The sequence below is a fragment of the Cottoperca gobio genome, chromosome 6, assembly GCF_900634415.1.
Source record: "Cottoperca gobio chromosome 6, fCotGob3.1, whole genome shotgun sequence".
Classification (NCBI taxonomy): domain Eukaryota; kingdom Metazoa; phylum Chordata; class Actinopteri; order Perciformes; family Bovichtidae; genus Cottoperca; species Cottoperca gobio.
This window is the reverse complement of record NC_041360.1, coordinates 15398867-15417490: the sequence shown is the minus strand read 5'-3', so window position 1 is coordinate 15417490 and position 18624 is coordinate 15398867.

Here is an 18624-nt window from a genome sequence, read left to right as displayed (position 1 = left end):
TTACACATGCATGTGGAAATAGACCAGACTATCAGCAAGTCAAGGTGTTTGGCCAATACCCTCAGCTCTCCCCTCTCCTGACAGTCTCTTTTCAAATCCACCATAATGATATACTCAATATCCAAAGGAACAATGTCCCTGGTAGCCCTGACTTTCTCTAACAATACCTGATTCCATGACAAATTTGATACCATGTGTTACTCGTAAGCTCTGTCACAGGTTTCTGCCAATCTAGGTATTACAACTGTCTCTGTTATTCTTAGAGGAGTGGCTCTCAGTTAACCTCAAATCAAGGGCTGTAATTTGTGGTTGATGGCACACTTTGAGATCTGTCTGATCTCTGTGCCTCAGGCGGCGAGGCACGGGACTTGATTAGAGACAGTTACATGTGGGAACTACTGCGCTAACCACAGCTCAGAGCGAATGTCAGCCGCACGCATGTCATGTGTCTTTTACTAAGATTTATTGGGGTGAGATCTGCAGTAGGAGACTGCAGTATCTTTGTAGTTTTAACTACAAAGGTAAGCGGGGCAGTTGCTTCACAAGGTATTTTGACTCTCTCTTTCAAGGTTTTAGATCTTAGAATACATTTTCTGACACAAAGGAGTTGATCCTCACGTACAAAAGAGTCATTGCCTTGAAAGGTTCTCATCCTTTTGTATTTACACACCATGTAGTTTCAGCAAAATTAATTTGGGAAACTTTTTATATATATATATATACTTATGTTTTATGCTGTTTTATGAATAATACAATGTTTTTTTCTTTTAATGCATTCATTGTCAGCTTTTGGAAATTGGCCTATATTAAAGTACAGATGAAATAGTTGTCTTTTCAATAGAACAATACAGCTAATAAATATATAATGAAACCAATTTAAAAACATGCAAGCTGTCCTAATTAAAACAAAAATCCAAATCAGTATTTCTAGACAAATAGTATTTATTAACACTCACTCTCCTCTCTATCTTACACAAAATACAGATTTGAACAGCTTTATTTTAGGGGTTATGGCCACTGCTGCTCTCCCACCTACCCCCCACTTCACAGGAATAGATGTTTGAAAGGGGCGAAAAGAAAGAAAGGCACAAGGAGAATAAAACACAGGCACACCTTTCAGCGCCTGTGCTCTTGAGGAATTTGATGAGCGACAAAAGCCGAGCATTTTCAAGCCCCATTTTGCCTAAGTAGCAGTGCATATAGTGAACAACTATTTACGCAATAGCAGAGTGGTGGAGTTGCCTATGGATTCATTAGCCTCTTTGGGGCCTCCCCACTCTTCAGACCCCACAAACTCTCTCTCTCTCTCTCTCTCTCTCTGTCTCTCTCTCTCTCTCTCTCTCTCTCTCTCTCTCTCTCTAACGCCTCACTCTCGCTCTTTCTTTCTTTCTTTCTTTCTTTCTTTCTTTGCTGTCTATAAGAGGTTTTTAAGCCCAGCCAGTGTTTGTAATTAGCTCCCAATGCTGGAATGGAACATGTTGAGGTGGGTGTTAATGGGCTGGCCAGGCCCTTACTCGCACAGCAGGCTGAGAGCAGAAACAGAAACCAGTCTTTGTTCCTTGGATAGAGAGAAGACAAAAAGTGGGCATTAAAAGTGTGTAGAAGGACCTCTGGAAAATATTAACTGGCATTCATATTATAAAAGAACACTTGGACTAAAGCACACGGCCGTTATAATGACTGTCACCTCTCTATATGTGCTCAGCTGGATACTCTGTTGCAACTTGGTGTATACAATTTTAAGAAAATTATGATCCAATTGAAATATTTTCCATGAGTTCTTAAGCATTGCTTGAAATTATTCTTTCTGTTTTTGAATACTTTCAAGCTTTTTATTTACTTTTATAATTGAATCGTTTTTTAATTTTTGTTCCACATATTAAATAAAGATCATAGCTATCAACATTGGAACAATTGGATATCACTTTTAACGCAGATGGGACAACGGCACAGGGCTTTACAGTCCCTTTCAAAGGGGAACAAGCTAAAATTGTAGCTTTGAATGTTCAGTCTTTCAGGTTAGAGTTCAAACGCACTGGGAAAGCAGTGGGCGTTATTCTGAAACCTTTCAAGATCTTCCCTTCTCCCTTTTTTTCTGGCATCTTCACATTAAGCTGTGCGGCTGCTAGAGCAATCCATTACTGTGTCAAAGTTCTTGTTCTGCTTTGGCCTGGAAGCATAGTGAAACAGCTTGTTTTCATTTCAGTAGGGGAAAGGCAGGACTCTGTTTCAAGTCCCGTTCCCCTCCAGATGTGCCTTGATCAAGCAAAGTTGACTATGCGCTTTGTGTTCTTTAAGACACTAATGTGATTATGTCACATATTTTCAGTTGATTCCCATTGCTATTAGTCTTGGTGTGGGGTCTGCAATTCAATGGACTCTATCAGGATGGGAGTTGGAGGGATTTTTCTTTCACCAAAGTCTGATTCCTAGCCAACCAGAGAACACTGAGCTGTGTGTGTGTGTGTGTGTGTGTGTGTGTGTGTGTGTGTGTGTGTGTGTGTGTGTGTGTGTGTGTGTGTGTGTGTGTGTGTGTGTGTGTGTTGTGTGTGTAAATCTCCCTGTGCAGTAGCATAATATTTAAGCTCTTCAAATCCAGTCTAAATAATTCACTTGTGTTGGTACTTTGTGTTTCCCTTTGACTAAACTCACAAACAGTAAATTACAGTTTCATTGCTCTTCCTCTCTTGTGGATCCTTAAATATTTTTGATATATTTGCCTCCAGTGCATTCGTGGTCACGTGATATGCTATTCATGCTTTTTACCTTTAGCCTACAGAAACCTACTGCAACATAGTTTTCCCTCTGTCACATGCATTTTAAAGGCAAGAGTGAGTTCTGATCTTTGGAAAGAGAGACAAGACTTAGGGCCCCTGTTACAACTGCATTTATGAAATAAAAGATATTGACTAAAATCACTTTATATTAGAGGAATCCCCACAATATGTTCCTCTGTTAGAGTTTCATTGACATGAATAAACTAGCCACAACCGGCCCTTGCCACTGCATAGCATGCAGTTACTTCTAGCACCACCTCTTGTGTGTGGATGCGTGATTACATTTGTTCTATATAACTTTAGTGTTCCAAAAGTCTAGTAGGCTGCCCCTGCATTCAGCCATGTATATTACACATCCCACAACACAAAGTTGTTGGATGGAACAATCAACACACTGACACCTTTGCTAGTCTTGCAAATGTTCTTAGCACATTAACAGACTTTCTTTACATCTGTAAAGAAGCTGTTGAATACATGAATTAACGAAGGCACAAAACAAAACATTAAGATATATAAAGGAGTTACAACTCTACAAGTAAATGTTTAAAAATGCTGTGTCTGCTAACTTGGGTAGCTGTTTCTCGAAGAACTCGCCTCACTTTGTGCTGAGCCGGCAATTTGAGAACATGCGAGGGTGTTACTTGGATGAACCTCGGTCGGGGGCAACGCCACTCTGCACATTATGGCGCATCAGTCCACAAAAGACAAAGGGCCACCTCTGGCTCTCCACTGCCAATCTGTTCAGCCATTTAAAGGACTGTAAAGAGCCAAAATCAAAACGGGCCTGTCACAAACAGCAGCTATGCTGAATAAAGAGTGTTGCCCTTACCCTTTCTTCTTGTGAATTGTCCTCTAACGTGTCCGCATGCTGCAAAGGAAAATACAGTACATGATGACAATGGAAAGCGGCAGACTTAACATTCAATTTAGCAGGCTGTTCTCAAACGTGTCCGCTCACTGTATGGCAGGATGACTGCATATTATGGAGAGTGGCAGCATAGCTACATGGCGTCCTCTCACCCGCCGTTAGATTAGAGGCCAGCTGGGAAGACAGCTCCATCATCTGCGAATCCAAATGGTGGACCCCACTTTCCCTTAAGCTGCCAGTCTGGGTAAAAACAGGATTATGCCTCCTGCTCACCGACTGGGCCTAGATTGGGTCCCTGATGGCTGCCAAACTGTTTTGCGACAGGCCACTGTCATCAACAGCTCCACTCTCCAAGCCCAAAATTAGGAAATGGGACTTTAACCATGAGTTTTAGTCCGGCTTATCGTGGGTACTAGGATGAATACACAGAACTCCAAACTCCCGGCCCTGTCACTCTTCCCTTTTCTTGGCTAGGGGAGCCACAACGAGTGAGAAGGAGATCGCTACAGCCACACTTGGCCATGTTTCCACTACAGCAAAGCTCCATGGACGGGATCATGTTCAACGACAAGGCATTACCATGGAGAGTGAACTGTCGCAATCAAGACGCTGCAGGAAGAGAACATTATGAGCAGTCCCCTGATTGCGCTATCATTTGCTAAGTTGTCACAGTTGCTGGCAGGGTTGAGTGGGCTAATTGGTTGAGCACATTTTATTAGTGTCCAGAAACATAAAAATGAGAGGCCAAGCTCATAGATCTCTGCTATAGGATACAGTCCATGTCAGATAAACAATGGGACAGGTGCATCCCGATGAAAGTATACCTAACCAATCACTGCTCTAATAAAGTTTTGTTTTTGAAACGCATGGTCATAGGCATTTTTTATACTGAAACAGGGAAATAAGTGTAGTCCAACAGATTGTAAAACCTCCAAATAACGCCCTCATGTGAATAAAAGACTATTTTATGCTGTAATGTCTTTCTATCTGTAGGTTCAAGGCCTAGTCGACAACAAGCAACACATTTTATGAGATCTGAAAAGAGACATCTCTATTCAAAAACAAGAACATCATTTGACCCCAACAAGCTGGCTTTGTGTTTTCCATACGTGTTAATCAGCAGAGTGTGAGCATGGCTGACAGTGTCAATCAAAAAACTCAAGGATTTTATGGGATGAAGTGTGACCGTATTACAGATAATGAATTGGATGGTGGAGTTATGTGATAATGCGTGCTCACACACTTCAATCTAACAAACAGCACCTGTAATTATGCATCAGTGTGAGTAAGAGGGTTAATGGTGGTGATTCTTTCTTAAGTGGAGTTAACTTAAGTTTGTGAAGTTTTAAGAACAATTATAGTAGGGGGGGGGGATTATTTGCAGATCAATCCAAGTGTCATAAATGATTGGAAAAGTGTTCTTCCTATTTCACATCCTAACCCTTGAATTATTAACTTAAAGCCAATATCTTTAAAGAATAAAAATGAAAGAAGAATGTCTTTATTAAGATTGTACAAAATGATGTACATTTTGGAATACTGTCTTAATAGGACAAAAATTAAACATTGCATGTGAAAAGTCTTAACATTGGAGAAGGATTGTAACTTAAATGTACACTGTAAGACCCACGCTGAATCAAACACTCTTCTTAGGTCCATGTAGAACATTCAGACTTCTCAGAGAAGACAAAGGACCAAGGACTTTGTAGCTGTGAGGTTCTTAAATAATTGCACTATAGAATTATTGCACCTTCCTTCACCATGTTTATCAGAAATACACAAATATTATTGCATCTCCATAGTTTACTACAGCTTTAAAATAAAGAATGAATACATTCCACCAATAAGTTACAAATCAATAACAACTTCCGACAATAATTGTTGTAAAAGTGTTTTATTCTGAAAACTTTTATTGCGCACACAAGGTTTTTGTCTTGAGTGATAAAAAAAAGTTAGTTTCACAATCTTTTTTTTAAAACCCAGCAGCTATACATACCCAAAACTATTTTCTTTTCTTTGCTTTTTAACAGTAGTGCTTTACATCTGTCTGTAATTATCCCGCAGAGGTTACATGATCAAGCTGAATCGTTAATAAAGCATGATAATTATATCAGCATAGGTTTTATTTTTAAAGATTCAAATATATACGCCTTTGCATCGAGAGACGTGCACTTATGGTGAGATTTCTGATGTTCGCATTGCCACAAACTGGATAATCCTGCTGTCAACAGTTTGTTAAATGCAAGAGCCACTTTCTGAGTTCATCACTGTTTGGAGCAGATTAGTAGAGGGTAGTGGATCTCATATGGCCTGGTCAGAGGCCATCATTGAAGGGCTTAAGGGATTAATGTTGTCTCGCGCTCTCACTCTGTCTCTCCAATATTCAATCAAACTCTGTGCTGTGAGAGCACATACAGCACAATTTGTACAAACATGTCTTATCACTGTAGTTTAACAATACACATATATTTGCTGAAGTCTGTACAACAACATATTATGTACTTCTGCCAGATGGTTTGTTTAAGGATTTCCCTGACTCCTGTTTAGCACTCCGACATACTAGTTTTACAACACAGTGTATTGCAGTGCAGTGTAAAGCTATCTATTGCTACTGAGTAGTGATGTAGTAGTGTCCATGGGCTTGAGGAGGATGGGTCAAAGGCTAAATCCCTGCTTAAAGACACCGTAGTGAGCCTTTTCTATCAACAGACAGGCCATTTCAGTATGTGTTGGATAAGATGTAATTTCCCATCTGCTTTATGGCTATTTCTGATCCCTGGGCTCTTGTCAGCAAACTCCTCAGGACAGATATCATCAGTAATATAAGGAGGACTCTGGCAATACTTAGGGCCTTTAAAGGCCCTTCACTTCCCTCAGTCATGTGGATGGCTTAAGGAGTTTGAGAGCGCAGGTCACAAGTAAACGTTTCACAAACACTATCAAATAGCACAGATTTAAGTGGCTTAGGGCAGCTTCCTCACAGAATGCTGTTGTGTGTGCGTGCGTGTGTGTGTGTGTGTGTGTGTGTGCGTGTGTGTGTGTGTGTGTGTGTGTGTGTGTGTGTGTGTGTGTGTGTGTGTGTGTGTGTGTGTGTGCGTGCGTGTGCGTGTGTGTGTGTGTGTGTGTGTGTGTGTGTGGTTTGGCTGGTTGAAGGCGGGTTGATTCAAACTTTTATGATCTGAAATTGAATTCACACTGTTTTTGTACATGTTTCTAATTCATACATGTTAGCCCTGTCTTATGTTCATATCCTTCTTTAACTTTGACTTCTATAACTTATTTTATAGTAAAATGTTTCACTCTTGTACCTCACACAACTCCTAGGGCAGGTTGGACCTACAACCCGGTCTTGCAGAAATGACATTTGTGTACTTGTTTTCTCAAGTATGTTTTGTTAGGAAACATAATTGTATTTGCAGTGAAAGAGGTTGACAGACGACAAAGTAAAAGAATTTCTGTTTACACTTGGGACCGTGGGTTTGCATCTGGGTCCTGTGTTTAATGAGGTTTAAGCAACAACAGCACTTTGGTTAAGGTTATTGAAAGGTTGTGGGTTTGGTCAAATATTTATTCAGTCTCGTGCTTAAGTCAAGCATTTGTATTTGTGCACAGCACTACTTTGTGCTAAATGCTAATACAAGCATGCTAACATCCTCATAATTATAAAGCTGATGTTTACTCTGTTCACCATCTTAGTTTTGCAGATATTTGATCGTTAAACAAAAGCATGATACAAACAAACATTTGTACCTGACGATGACGCGAGATGACAAGTGTTCAAAATGAACTCCTGAGCGGAACATGATTGTGTGTAGAGAATTTCATGGCAATCGATTTAAGAGTTTCGAGACATTTCACACAATTCCTCATGGTGGATCAAGAGGAAAAATCCAATAGGATCTTCCTCTGAGGACAATGGATGTCTGTACATTCATTCATGACAATCCATCCCGTAGCAGTTGAGATATTTCAATCTGATCTGAGGACCGACTGACCGACATTGACACGGTGCTAAAAACATCATTCCTTACATTCCTCACAAACAAATCTACTGTTAAATTAGCAGCACTTATACAATATATAATTTGTAGGAGACAGGGTTGAAATAGTCTTGTATTTTCCCACAAATAAGTTGTTCAAATCTGGTTTGCTGACTAAGCATATACTGTACTGAGAAAGGTAATAAAGTAATGGAGAGGCCATAAATATGGACTTTTATTTTCAGATCACATGGTCAAAAGGCAACTACAGTCTGGTCATAAATGATTGTGAGCAAAATAAATGCTCATTAGAAGGACATTTTAGGAAAACACTCGTTCACCATTCAACCAAAGCACTGCTGTAAAATGAAATTCCTTTTTTCTGCCTCATTATGGGCAAACAGAATTTTGGCATGTGAAATGAGTTATGAACACACTCTTGAGAGGAATACAAAACAGCGTGAGCCTTAGTCTGGCCAGGAGTGCTGTAGTTATAATATAAAACATTAACTTGGCTCCACTGCATCATCCCAACACATGTTAGAGGAGCTGCCAGGTGCCAAATTTGAGTTAAAATAATTGTCAGACAAGTTCATAACATATGCTTAAATCCCATGTAATATTGAGGTATTTTGTGGTAGAGAGAGGTGATTTCATTTTTCTCCAGACTAATTTATGTTATTCATAGTGTTCCCATAACACTTCTAAACTCCGTTTGAACTATTATTAAATATGACATCTTTTTTCTAAATGAGCTGCTGTTGATTGTCCAACAATCATTTACAAAGGAAACATTTTCTCTCATCCTTTTTGTACATCCGTTTAGAGAAGTTTCATTCCTTTTCTTTGCACTCACATCCTAATCCTTCTATCCCTCATTTACGAGTCTTGGACTACCGTTTTATCCTCCACTCCCACCACAGTACCACAGAGATATGCCTTTGTGACCTAACCGCCAACCATACTGCTTTAAAAATCCAGCTGTTTCCCTTCGCCTATTTAACTCCCTCTTTGCTTCATTCATGAATAGGCATCCTCCTCGCTTTGAGAAAACTGTCTGTGGGTGGATTGCATTTAGGACAATGAATTGTTTTCTCAGAGTCACTCAATGCACAGGACCAATATCCAGCTGTGTTTCCTCAACCATGATACACTTCACTTGTTAAACATGGTCATTAGTTAGTCAACACTTCTTGGGCTGCCTCGCAAGGAATTAGTGATGACAGTCTCTCCTTCATGCTCCCTCCCACACACCCTGAGCCTCCCACCATGAGTGTTCTCAGTTCTCTGCCTGCTCTGTTCATGGGAAAGTCCCAGTACTGGTAAAGTTATGACCAGGGTGAATGATCATGTAGGAATGGCAAAATATAAATGTTTTATGATTGCATAACTCCGAAGGAGGACTAGAACTGCTTTCAAAACTAAAATCGGTACATTTCTAAATCTTAACTGTTCTTTGAATAAGTTGTAAAGCCTGCCATATTTTTAGTGTGTTCTTATAACATTATAATAGTCTTCCCTGGAAAGCATTGGGGCTATTCCATTGCAATTTTCACTCACTGTTGATCCTTAAAAGAACCAGATAATGCCAGGAAAAATGTGATCAGGATTTGGAAATAACTCCAAATGCTCACTTTGGTCTGAGCTGTTCTGTGGACGTGAAATCACATGTGCAGCGCTGTGCTTCCAAAAGGGGAGTGTTCTTCTTTGTGACATTGAGACAACCCAGGACCTCAATAGATCAAACACAGCCTGCCTAAAATAAGCCATGTGGAGGTGACCCCTTCAACCGTTTATTTTAGCAGAGCCGTGGAATGCTTGTTATCAAAATTACCTCCAATTTGCTCGAGTTCATTATTTCAATTAAATACAACGTGTGATAAAAACTGAAACCCACCAGGAGTTCTTGTCACTTGGTAACACTTGTTTGACTTCATTACGGTGAAGTAATGTGATACATTTTACTGTATGGCTGCTGGGTTAAAATATCTTTTATCTGTCTCTCTTTCTCCCACACGCACAACATGTACATACACACTGTATATATGTAAAGTCACAGAAGCTCAGTACGCACCAGTGTTTCTCCTTGGAGTTTCATTTCAGGAATGCAAATGCCTTGGGCCCAGACACTCAGTGATTTATCTCCTTATTTATCTTTGCACACATCTGCCTGTGCCCTTGTGTCTGCCTGTTGCTCATTCCTCCCTTCTTTCAGCCAGCATGTCTCCCATGGGACCTGGGACTCCCCCACTTGCCCCTCTCTGCCCCTTACACACACACGCCTTGTGTGCATGCATATACACAAAGTACATGCACGTGCAGAGGGAGGGTTAGAACATTCAGCTGCTCTCACTATTGTGGTGCGTTACCCTCACCTTGCTACAGTCAGCTTTGCTGGGGCCCAATAATCCAGTCTGTTCACGACCATGCCCAGAGGTCTTTGCACTTATATCATTAACAATCTGCACGCTGTCTCTGCTGGGTTCAGAACACTGTGGTGGTGCATTACTGGAAGCCATAGAAAGTGACCTGATACCCACACTTGCTTTCTGTCAACAAAGATTACACTCAGAAGAGCGCAATGGGAGTTCCGGGCAGACCAACCTGCTGCTTTATGTCTCATGTGGACAAATAGAGTATGAGCAGGACGGGGCTTTGTTTTTCTTGTCAGAAGCACGTATGAATAACAGCAGGGCCTGCCACAACACCCCCCGAGTGAAGTTTCATATCTTCACAGCATTGCCATAAAGTAAACACCAGTAGTGCTATTGCACTATGTTTCTTGACATGTCTTGCTGCTCATTCAGACGTCCCCTGTCCTCTCGTGCTATGCCCTACACCTTTCTCCTAAAGTGCCCCACATTCTGCCTTGATTTCACATTTCCTTGTGCAGGCTTGTCTCGCAGAGAATCCACCGCCTGGTGTGAGGTCAGGTGTTATTAATCACAGCCGTCTGCGGGGGGAGTTGACATTCGTACAGGCGTTCTGCTCTGCCATTGTAATTGACTCTCCTTGTCTTTTCGAGGACACCAACAGCTATAACTATGTCAGTGCACCTCTCAGCTATATATTACCCATCTCACTGAGGAAGACAACTGGTGAGTTATCATTCGGCATCAGCTAAACACAAGATGGGCGACACGGCTGGTCACTGGGAAATGGCAGGATTTCACAAAACCAATAGAAATCTCAGCCAGATTCAATTTTTGCCTTTCTATTAATCTTTGTTCTCTTTCTTCCTATTCTTTCTTTTCTTTTCTTTTCTTTCTTTTCTTTCTTTTCTTTTCTTTCTTTTCTTTCTTTCTTTTCTTTTCTTTTCTTTCTTTTCTTTTCTTTCTTTTCTTTCTTTTCTTTCTTCATACTTTGTCCCAAATTGTCATGTAATATAAGTAATAACATAAAAGCATCCCAGTGCTTGGGATGAACTATGAGTGAGCTGTTTTCAAAAGAAATTGGAAACAATTTTAGGAGAATCAAATCTATAAATTGGGTTTTTATCATACTAGCCCAGTTGAATTTTTATAGTCCAAGGTGCAGCCACTTTCATAGAAAGAAAAAAAAAATTCAGTCAACTCGTCTGATAGGGCTGACATTTGTGGGGCAAAGGCGGCATGCCCATTTTCAGAGGTCATCGGGAGGCAAACACTTATTAATGGTTACCTGCATGACAATCAGATAAACAGGTCATGGTAATGATTAATCCAAGGTTGGCCAGGTTATAGGCCATGTGTGCACAAAAGCATGTTGGATGAAAGCAGGTTCAAGCTGGTGCTAAAGGAGTGAATGTAATTGTTGTAGGACAGCAATCTTTGACCTGTGATGTGTGAATTCAGTAGACTGAAAGGTCTGGATCAGTTTGGTAAAACAGCAGAGGTGCGCATACACTCGATTGCAGCTACACCTCGACCACCTTGAATATTTGAAAGCCATCCAAAGTGAAATGAAGGTATTGTATGTAGAGATAGCTGCTGACTGAGCGAAAAGTAAAGAGAAAAGAAGAAAAAAAACATTCAACCCAATTTAAGTTCACAAGGTCATTTCCAGCTCAGGGATTAGGTAAACTAAACAAAACTACACAAGCTGCAACTTATCAGACTGCTTGCATGCCAGGACTTTTTTTTATCTCCACCTCATGTTTGTCAGTGTGACAGAGAGGGCTCACAGTACTCAGCAGTGTCAAACATTGGTAAGACCTTCAGTATGCTAAGAATTCATATTCTTTCCTTAATTAAAAAAAAGTTAAAAGAAGTTTGCCGTTTGTGGGAAAACTGTAACGGAAGGAGTCAGTGTATGTGGGGTTTTTGCAAAGTCATATTTTGTTTGAAATGCTTGTTTCCAGCAAAAAAAAAAAAAAAATCAGTAATGGATTACCGAACTGATTTATCACTGTTTTACTGAAAGAGATGTGTTGAAGGCTAGTTAGCTGGTTATTCAGTGTCAGAATGAGTAACATTAAGTGTCTCCAAACACAGCTTTGGCCATGCAGGAAATAGCACTTTAATTCCTCAGCAGAACATCATTGAAGCTTTTGTGAGGATCATTTTGTTTATTTAGATGAAATGCAGAGAACAATTTTTATTCCTGTGTGCTTGTGGAGAACTTATTTCTCTGTGAATTGTTTCAACATGTGATCACTCAAAACCACCAGGGTGCTCCGAACATGAATCTTGAATATTTTGCAGCTTTTTAAAATACAGAAAGGCAGTGTGGTTGTTTGACCTTTGGACTCCTTGACATATTTATTCATGATATCTTTTGACTACTATGACATTTCTCAGTAAGCATTGTTTGCTTTAGTTTCCAAACTTTATAATGGTCGTTGCTGCATAACATTTTCAGAAGAGTTGTCTAAATTATCTATCATCAATATATAATCGAGCAGACATTTTTCAAAGATGATGTACCACAGAATAATAAGTAAGGATTAGACTTCCAAGGGTTCCAAAAAACACTTTTTGATGGAGAAAAAGATTCAGGAAGTAAACTTTTTAAAACTTGTTAAAACTTGTACCAACGCTCTTCGCAGCACTACCTCAGTCCCTTAATCACACACTATTTTCACAAGAGGTATATTTTACAAACTCTTATTTTGATTAATGTCACTAAGATTCATGATTGCAATTTTTGCAAATGCTAACAAAAATCTCCTCTTTTACACCACACATATCAGAATACCCAGATATTATAGAGCTGCGACTTAAATTGAGCCGTCAAATAAAGTTTGTTTTAATTTGTTGAAATGAATCCTGAATCCTGAAAAGCATGAGGAGGTGATCTGTGGTACATCTTGCTAAGCTGATAGGTATGCTTTGCTCCAAGGCTAACACAGTGTCAAAATCATTGGCCGAAGCCAATGGAGATAAGGTGAAATAAAGCTGCCAAAATCCCTGGTTTAGATTACATAAGTGAGAGAATACTCCGAGTTGGTATTGCCTCAAGAAAAACTTCCACATTAAAAAACAGATGGAAAAACTAGAAAAGAAAGGTCATCTGGTTTCCATTAAGAAGATAAAATGGTTCACTCAGAGCCTTTTACTGGCCGCTTTGTTACTGGGAGGCGTCCATGCTGCTCTCTCCATCATCATCCAGTTGACACAACATTAAAGGCTTCAAATAGCCGCGCAGGGTTCCTTAATCAAAAACTAATTGTAATAGATATTGAGGAGTGCTAACACTCTGACCGCTCAGCTGGTATCAGTGGTCCAAGGCTGGAGATACCATTAAACACAACAAAGACATGATAGCTGAGACAGGGCAATGCAAGTGTGAAATACAACATGTGGCTGAAAAGGCACAGATACCCTGACACTATAAAGCAGTCGTCCAAGGCAAGCCTGTCAAGCTTGGTTATTTAGAAACAAAACAACGGATCTGGAAAATTCCTGAAAGAGGATACAGCAGGGAGATTTAGAATCACTAAAAGCTAAAGCAAGGATACTGTGGCATAGGGCCAGACTTAGAGAATTAGGAACATGTCAGACCTAGTAACAAGTTGTTGAGTTTTTTTGTGACTCTCTGTTAGTGCGTCTTTGTGTGTGTGGTGTGGGCCTGCCACACACGATCTAATTCAGCAAATTAATTATCTTTAATTTGATTACTTATTATCATTTACAATAACTCATGTCCAATCAAAGGCCTTTTCTCCGATATATTAACCTTTCAGACACTACTTCCACTTAGCATATTAGAATTTGAGTCCAAAATCAGGAACAAGGTAAGTGGAGCTTCTTTATCAGAATGATACATGGTGTAATTCTCATCCTCTAGGATGACTGAGTAAGGAATTAAGGTGACACATAGACTTGTCTTCTTCACTGTGTCACTTCCTTTGACAAGGCTCATTCTTTTCCTGTTAGAGAAGCATCTGTTTGATAAACCTGTCCTCAAATGAATCTTAACAGACTCACAGAGGTCAGGACTGGAGAGCGGGCAGACTGTTAATAGGACCCACTTTTTAAAGGCAACTAATCTGCTCTTTGAGTTTAGGAAAGTGGTGATAATTCAGCCAGGTATCCATTAGGAATTACGTTCAATTTGGATGATTGTGCACCTCTTGATTTACATCCAGTGCCAATGCAGTAAGTAGGGTAAGGCGTAGTCTTCAAGGTGCTGGATGTGTGTGTAACATGTCTGACTTCAGAGGACAGTTTGTGCCCCATCACTCTGATCACTTTTTTATTAACTTTAACCAAGTGTTTGAGTTGCCTAACCCTAACCATACCTTAATCATAGTTGATATGCCTTAAGCCTTAACCACAACCGTTCCCTAACCTTAAACATAGTTGCAGTACATAGATAATAGAAAGGAAGAACAAAAAAAAAAATGTAATTGATGTTATTCTGGGATTTTGCTGATTTGTCCAATACTGAAGTTCTATTCCAGCAATGGTGTCGGATGATTTGGCTTAACAGCATGCAGTTTAAATTGATAACACACGCTTTGACTATGACTATGTGTATATGTACACCAACAATAGATAAACACACGTAAATGAGCATGTACAGGCACACATAGATCATTCACAGGTGTGTGTTTGTGTGTGCAGATTTGCTCTGTTGGTGTAAGAGGGAAAGATATTCAAAGTCTATATTGTATGTCACTTTGGCTTTAGCATAATCCGTTTTCTCTGACCATAACTGTATGCACGGGATCTGTGTGGAAAATATATGCAGCCTCCACCTAGCATAACCACCCCTGCTGCACTCCCCTGTGGATAACAAATGGGCCTTTTCTCTGGGAATTGAGGCTAAACGATGGTTTCACTTAGAGAGCAAAGTGACTGTCCATCTTCATAACAGTGCTCTCCATCAAAGAGCAATGAATCCCATCCCGTCCCACTGGCTCTGATTAAACGCAGGCAATGGATATCCCCTTTATGAAGGCCTGCAAAGCTGGCCCTCATGTCAGCCTTGCACCTGCAACTATCAGCTTCTCCTTCTCTTGTAATAAAAACAGCCCCACACATCTGGTCAGGGGAGCAGCATGCTGCTCTGGCAGGGCTATTCAGCTGAGTCTGTTTGAAAGTGACACACCTCCACTTGATTTGAATTACCTAAGGCATTTCTTATTGGTGGGGTTACATGGAAACCCCACAGATCACAAAGTTCACTGGCTGAGGGACTTTCACCCATGGTTGTGCTTTGAACCTTCCCCCCAGTCTTTATTCCTAATTGTTGTGTGATAATATCAAGATAAAGCAGTGCCCTCTCTCATTCACATACTTTAATGTTTTGTAGTTGCACTATGAAACTATCACTGTTTCATTTACATGGGAAAAAAAATCAGTGGTGGATACATGTGCGCTATGTAGCTATGAGATGTAGCAAATTCTCAAAGGGATCCGAGGCTGATAAATGTTCTTTGCTGTTTTCCAGCTGAACGAATCAAACTGTCTGTTAAATATTTTTGAAATGAATCAAGTCCTCATGCTTCCCAAAAGGTAGGGCTGCACGGTATGAGGAAAATATGCGATAACGTTGTTAAATATCGCTAGAACAATATTACTTGCGATAAAAAAACAGATATTAAAGTGAATTCAGTTCTGCCTTTCTGCTGCTTTTAGTATACTGCTAAAATACAACAAAATGCTTCTTGAATTAAAAAACCTTGAGTCCAATAGTCTTTTGCAATGTGTTTATCACGCAAGTTGACATCACAACGATAAAAAACCCATATATTGTGCAGCCCAATGTCTTGAGATGTTTTTGTCATTCATTCGCATTTTTATGCAAGTGCAACCCCTTGAAAATATTGGATCAAATCTAGCATAAACTGCATTTACCTGCATAATTAATAATAAAAATAAAATCCCATGTTTTAAGTCTTAGCAATGAGAAAACTCAAATGACGATTTTATCCTCCCATGTAGTTGCACACAACGCAATCTTAGAACTTCCTCCAGACGTCATTGTTTATCTCTGGTTAGCAACTTGAAACACGAGAATGGAATTACATTACATTTTAATTTAACTGACGTTTTTGTCTAAAACAACTTACAATAAGTGCAAACAATCATGAGGATACAAACTCAGAACAGCAAGAATCTTATAAGTACATTAGCTTCAAATAAGCCAACCAATTTAAGTGCTACATCCAGAAACAAGTCTGTAACGAAAGGTGTGAAAACTTTCTGCTGACCTGATATCCATGGGGAGCTCGTTCCACCATTTTGGAGCCAGGATAGCAAACAGGCTGGATTTATTTGAGGGGTATCTGGGTCCCACTCGCAGTGCAAGAATAGCGAGCCGGTTGACGAGCTGGGGTGTATGGTTTGACCATGGCCTGGTTGTAGGAAGGGCCTGATCCATTCACAGCACGATAGGCCAACACCAGTGTCTTGCAGCAGATTCGGGGAGACACTGGTAACCAGTGAAGGGAGTGGTGTAGTGTGGGAGAACTTGTGTAGGATAGGGACCAGTCGGGCTGCTGCATTCTGGCAGAGCTGTAGAGGTCGGATGGTACATGTAGGTATTCCACCCATGAGGGAGTTGCAGCAGTCACGGTTACAACCATTTGTTTTCACAAGTAGCCAGTTTACAAGCTAACTTTAATAAAAAGCCGATGGGTTCCATGATTGCATTTTGTCAATTGATTCCTTTTCTTTTGCTCTCCACATGAACTGTTTACCTGCATTCAACCAATGCCTGCTCGAACATGATTGGTCAACTACTACTACTACTACTACTACTACTACTCAGACTACAAACAGAAACCAGAGCGCTTCCGATACTAAAATCTTGTCCCGTTGCCTACAGTTTCTGGATTCATATGCAGACATCTGTTTATAGAGATTATACACGATGTAACATCTACCAGCACTGGCTCATATAAGCTGCACATGGAGGAGATTGTCGCAACAAATCTCGTTTTTGACCCCAAGGTCTTCAATGTGTCAGATTAGAGAAACAACTTGAGGGCATTTAGACTTATCCTCATGTAGAAGAAACATATATAGCATCAGCTAAGGAAAGAGAACAAGCTGGAGGTGAAGGAGCTACTAGCGTCTGATTAGTCCTGCCATTGTCAGGTTAACATCTATTTACAGGGTACAGTGTTAAACCACTTGTGCATCCAGTGTGACCCACTAATAGCACATACTGTACGTGATGAGAATCACTTGCTGCGGTGAGCACTTTTAAGAAGTTCACACTACAAAAAAAGACTGCTCTGTTGCTAATACAGTCCCGAGGACAAACAAGCCTTCATTTTTAATTTGCTCTGAAAAACAGGTTGCATATTATGGGGAAATGGCGATGGATGCCTTGAGGTGATCGTGTAGAAACAGTGAATTCAAAGCAAGAACAAAGTGCTGTCCCTCTCAGTGAGGTATCAGAATGCACACAGAGGTATTCTATTGTTCATACATTAGCTAATGTCATTATCTTGTCTGTGAAGTCAAAAGGGCTAATCTCATGTTATAGGATTTGCAGCCACCTAGACTGATCTCATTGGGTAAACGTTTGGCACAGTGACAAAAGAACAGGATGAACATCCAAGTTCTGTAAGTAGTATCGATATACGAACAGCAACCCGACCCCATGTGAGTGTTTGGAATAGAACAAATGCAGATGTGGCCATTTTTACATATTATTTCACACTGGAGTTGGACTTGTGAATAACATTTGACATACAAATTGTTGTTGTTTTTCTTGGGATTCATGTCAGGTCCAGTGAGACACATTAGAGATGTTTGATAGAAATGTGAAAACTATCATTTTTAAAGGGAACACACGTAGAGGGAGAAAATGTCTTACCTCCAAATAACTGCCAAATTGGTCCGGACTCTGGACCTGGCAGAATCCTACAGTAAATTAGTAGATGTTAGATGGATTGTACGAATTGAGATCCACATAAAATGCTCTCCAACCCTTTAGCACAGTGTTAAACTTGAGTTTGGCACGATATTATCATTGCTTTAGTTCAGATTGATGACTTCTACCTTGGCCTGATGTCATTTACAGCAGTGACCGAGAATAACTACTGTACCATTGCCTTACCTGGAGCGGGGGACAATAGATTGGTTATGATCATACACCATTCTAAAGGTTGTGATACTATTGTATTGTATTAATACGTACACTGAACTGTGTAGGAATGAATAAAGTGTTTTCCAGATTTGTAATGTGTGCTTGGTTACGTGTTGTTATTCAGTCAGGTGTAAGTAGGAAGTAAACCCAAACTAAATAAAGTAAGTAACAGCGCTATAAAGACAATGTATCAATTACCTTCTAGTTTGATGATCATAATCAGAAAAGGAAGACGGACACCAGAGACAAAGACAACACTAAAGATAAGCAGTTTATTAAACATTCTTCCCCTTCTCATCTTCCGACACTGTGGGAAAGCAAAGTCACAATAGTTGATAATAGTTCCTTAAATCGACCTTAAGATGTGTATCTCTCATGGCAATCCTTAGACAGGCCCATCCATTATGTTGATCTTTCCCCAGAGCTTCTTTTGAATTCATTAGTCCCATAATGCCCATTTGCCATATTTGTT